Below are 5526 nucleotides of genomic sequence, written 5' to 3'. Positions count from 1 at the left end.
CCCTGTTCCACACTCACTAGGGTGATATCTCTTCCAGTACTACTAAGGTGGTTGTATGTCAGCTAAAGCTCTGTTTACTTTGTTTGGGTGTGTGTGTGTGTGTGTGTGTGTGTGTGTGTGTGTGTGTGTGTGTGTGTGTGTGTGTTTATGTGTGTGTGCTGTGCGCGCACTCGTGCTTGCGTGTGTGCGTGCGTGCATGGCGTGCGTGTGTGAATGCGTGCTTGCTTGCTTGCGTGTGTGTGCGTGCGCGTGCGTGTGTGCGTGTGCGTGTGCGTGTGCGTGTGACTGTGTGTGTGTGAAAGATGGAGACTTGCTGCAACATGCACTATATATAAGCAAGATATTTATTGCAAGGCAAGGTTTGCATTCCAGGAGGTGCACGCACATCCACTATTATTACGACAGGTGCTGGATCACAAGGAGAATACTAAAAGGAAGAAAAAAATCTGCACATAGGCGAGACATTAACTCATAGTATCTGTGTGTGTGTGTGTGTGTGTGGGTACAGTACATGTAACGATAATCAGAACGTCTTCAGAGAGTGTTTGGATGACACCACAACCAACTGCAGGCTTAATATTATATTAAATTAAATATTATATTACTATTAATTGGAATCAAGGATCAGCAATTGCTGGAAAAGTGTGCCTCCCGGAGGACTGGCGTTAGGAAGGAGTCTTTGGCTTCAAATCGTGTGGTCAGGGGGCACATGAGCTGGAGGGACCAACTAATCGATGCCCACGCAAGGCTGCTTGCTTCGGTGTTAGAAGCAGCACTGCTGAGGCGGAACGGTGCGAAATCATTGCGAGGCTTATGAAGACAAATAGATGCCCTCTGGAATGTGTGATTTGTGGTGTTTGAAGATGCTGGTTCTTGGATTGTGCCCAGAGGTGGGAGTCAAGAGACGTGACGTTATAGAACGGATTAGGCCATTTCGTTAAGTCATGTGAATGAGTAACTTTTTGGCCAAGAGGCTAGCCAGACAATGCTTTTCGCAGTTTGTCTCACTCAATTTATGTTTCATAGGGGAAGTGGGGAACAGTGAATTGTACAGTAGTTTCACACCAGAGCTGGCGGACACTCAACAACAATTTGGTTTCACCTCAATCTCACTTGGTCCTCAACCACTCCTTCTGTCTCTGGTGTGTGGTGTGGGTGCAAACATTTTATAACAATACACATTTCATTTTAGGCATTTATAGCAGAGGCTCTTATCCAAAGTGACTTACAGTACAAGTACAATATCGAGTAAGCGGAGTAACGCAAAGAGTAGTAGTGAAAGTAGTGCAAAGAGAACAATGTACAATGTACTCTTGTGTTTTAGAGAATCTAGGATACCAGTTCTAGCAAAAAACTACAATAATGAAACAAAAGCATGTGAACAAGTGCAACATTGATCTGCATAGTATAACCAGCATCTATCAGAGAACAAGAAAGCCCAGTTCTTATCCATTGATTAATTAAAAATAAAAACAAATCATAATGGGGAAAAAAGTGTCATTCACTCCTGTATGACATACTGGACTGGAACAGTCTGCACTGGTCCAGTTCAATAAGTGGCCATAATAAGTAACTAGCAAACCAACAACAACAAACAAACCAAGACTATAGTGTAGGCCTACACAATCAGTGCAATAAAACGTAACACTAAAGCCACGTTCATGAGTTCTGTATATGTAGGGCCATTTCATAATGCTATCTGGTCCCAGTCTCAACCTATTTCCTGTACAAATCATAGTAGTCCTATATGGGTTAAAAAATAAAATAACTGTGACGCTGCAGAGTGATCCACGCCTCTGCAGTAGCCTACAATCCAATGTCAAGTTGACGATTGATCGCTTAAAGGCTCCCGGCGGGTATTGACGTAACGGCATGGTAGAGTTTTCACTCAATTTAAAATAAGTCTTCCCAGTGGCAGAGGCTCTGAATTAGCTGCAAGTAGTGGCCTTCTCAGTCAAAACAAAAGTAAAGGCCACTGGGCAGAGGACCAATCAAATGAGTAAGCAGAGCAAAGGAGGGTTTCTGTTTTTTCACCACTATGGGCCCTTTACACGTTCAATTATAGCACACACCAGAACATGTTGTCACGCTGTCTTATTCTAAATTAGATTATAGATGATCATTCACAACTTCATTAATTGCTACTTTTAGTTGCTCTGCTTTAGGCTGAGCTAATGCAGAACTAATGTAGCATGCTCAACCTGAAATGTTTCACCATTACTGTGTGCAGTATTTTTCAATATACAGTTGCAAGGTCAAAGAGAATCTATGTCTCATAGACTTAAGGTGCATTCCTGTCACCAGCCGCACAATTTGCAGTTCAATATTTATATATACATAGATGTCCACCGAAGCAATCATCCAATGCAGTTGAAGATGGAGTTTGTTGCTGTGTGAGGATTGCTGGGGCTAAGAAACATGTTCTCCCATGTTTAATAAACACACTGGTGACATACACATCAGCTGCTGGCCACAACCAAATTCACAAAATGTCATTTGAACAGAGCTGCAGGTTTCCCTCATTGAACAACTTTAAACCTGGTGTCCCTATTTTGGGCATGTCATTATAGAGATTTAAAGCTCATAACGCATCACATCGCAAATTTGTCCTAATGTTAGTCAAAAGATTTTTTGCTGCTTATCAGAAATGGAAATTCACAGAAATGACAAACCGTTGACTGCTTCCTTTCTTGTCTTTCAGGAGGTGTATAGTTCCAGATTCTATATAGTAAATTACTTTCAGAGATTGTGGAATAGTTGTCTGGCTACGCATTACTACCAGAATAGGGACGCTAGGGTTCATCTATTGACTAAAGTGACATCATTACTTTTATCACATCTGGTCTGAATACATCTTTACAACTGTGGAGGACAGTGTTTGTTATGCCTACAAACAACATAACAACTCCAACCTTTCCCTCTCAATATGCCACAGGCCTGGGTGCCGATCTGGCTTTATGTGTATTTGCCTATATGTTTTGTTCTCAAAGACATTATGTTCTCCTGTGAGTATCATCTTCTCAGAGCTGGAATACCTAATTCCTTCCTGCAGGCTCTCATATCGACATGGCTCACATCCGGGTTTAGAGACGAACTGCTCCAGTCTTTGAAGTGTATCAGTCAACTCATTTCCAAACTTTTCAGTTACCCAAACTTATCTAGTCCTTTTGTGCCACGCTCCGGAGGTAGATAACTCATGTACATCACGAGTAGTGGGCCATTTGCATTTCAAACCTATTTTTCCCCGATCTATTTTTCCCCCTCAAAGGAGAGGCGCTTTGATGTCCCTCAAATCTCATTATGGTTGGGGCTCAGTGCCGGCAAGGGCCGATTTCCTCTGGTTTTGCAGTGGCTGGGAGGAGATGAGGGAGGCGAAATCCCTGCGGAGCAGAATCCAAATGGATATGGCCGGCCTTGAGGGGGACCCTTTGAAACGCACAGCGCCAACCACCTCATTCTGCTGCGGAGACGCAGCTTGTTTAGCGGTGATTAGCAACACCTGGTGTGACATGGAAATGCAGACTGAGACACCTACCGCCAACTATGCTGAATGCGTAAACACACGCACTCACAGTAAACACTGACCCTCGTTTCCTGCTGAGAAAACAATGACAGTGACAGTAGTTGATGAGAGAAGTAGTTGATGAGAGAAGTGAGGACATATATTCTACTTCATTTTTTCTTTCTTGAAAGTTAGGCGGTTGTTGGGCTCAATAAAGAACAGACAATATTCTGGAGCTCGAAGTGCGGACCATGTCAGAAAAGAACAGCTCAAGACCTCGTCATTGTAAAGATGGAAGCCCGCCAGGGGACCCACATCGGCTGGGACGTCGATGAAAGCTCACAGATAGGGCCCATGATTAATTGATGTGTTCCCACCACTTTAATCCATTTGTAATGAGGCGTTGTGGCAAAGAGCTGCCTCAAACTGTTCTCGGTATTCCCGTTCGGCTTCCACTCATCGCTGGCCCCCGCGAAACACTTGGCGCCTCACCCTCTAACAATAGACCTGTGTCTGGCAACAGCAGACACAAATCACATGAAGAGTGTCAGATGAAGGGATATGTGATTGTGGTTGATGTAGCCGTGACACTTCATCAAAATGTAGGATGAATCCACATGCATTATTGAAGTCTGTTTGCTCTCAAAGTGCTTGCAATCGGGGAGAGTTTGTTTACGTCCACTGCGCCACAAAAGCTGCTCTTTGCCTCGGTCTGTTTAGGTTTCCCACATATGCAAGGATTTCCATCAAGTGTGAACATCGGTGTCTTCCAACGGACGACATATGGATCTGTATATACACGAAGAGACAAAGTGTGGTCGGACCACAAGGCTAATGCAGAGTCGAACCCAGGAGTCTGGCTAGCTTCTTGAGGGACTCTTGGCCCCAGCTTACCCAAGATACTTATTGAAAACAAACATTTATTCATCGCTGCCATTTCAGTGGTGAGGATACATTTCAAGCTTGATGGGAGCGGTCTGCTCCAGGATTCAGTCTGCGTTTTCATCTTGTCTCAATCCCAGCTTTGGTGTGAAACCAATGTGGAACTGAGCCCTAATGGCAGGAAAATAACGAGCTCTCATACAGTCTCTCCCTCCCTCAACCTCTCCCTCTTACCGCCTCTTTCAGACATACATATCTATTTGGGTGTGTTCTATTCACACACACACACACACACACACACACACACACACACACACACACACACACACACACACACACACACACACACACACACACACACACACACACACACACACACACACACACAGAGAGAGAGACGCACACACAGGCAATCAGGCATGCACGCTGACATGAATAAGTCTTTCCTGGCAAAGGAATAGTTCTCCCTTGCTTCAACGATGCAGCAAGCTATTTGAGATGCATGCGCATGCGCGCAACACGCATGCGCGCGCACGCACACACACACACACACACACACACACACACACACACACACACACACACACACACACACACACACACACACACACACACACACACACACACACACACACACACATGCACGCGCGCGCATAAAACGTACATAGGATAAATCCCAGTCTGGACACACTCCCAGGGGCATGCTACCCTATTCATTATGAATGAGAAGAATGATTTGCATTGGGGGATCTCATGGCTGGGCTATGGTGGTCTGCATTAAGTACAGTATACACGTGTTCCTGGGTCTCATGGCTATTGCATGGAAACATTCAAGCAACAGAGGAACAGAAGACTGAAAGGGGAAGAGAGGGCATAAAGTAATTGGGAAAGGAAAGGAAGACATGAAGAAAGTGAGTATAAAGAAGGTAACAGAAGGAGGATAAAAGACCTGTGTTGATGGTCTTGAGTACCGTTGGTACAAATCTGAATGATAATCATTCTCTCAATACAATATACATTACAATACATATCTCTAAAATCAATACAATCTCTGCATTAGACATTTTAACCATGGGCAAATGTTTTACTCGATTTTCACACTACTTCACACAAAGCCTGGCCAATCAAATCCATCTATACTA

Source organism: Nannobrachium achirus (assembly GCF_963921795.1).
Source record: "Nannobrachium achirus genome assembly, chromosome: 18".
Lineage (NCBI taxonomy): Eukaryota > Metazoa > Chordata > Actinopteri > Myctophiformes > Myctophidae > Nannobrachium > Nannobrachium achirus.
The sequence above is the reverse complement of the archived record's forward strand: the minus strand, read 5'-3'. Positions refer to the sequence as shown.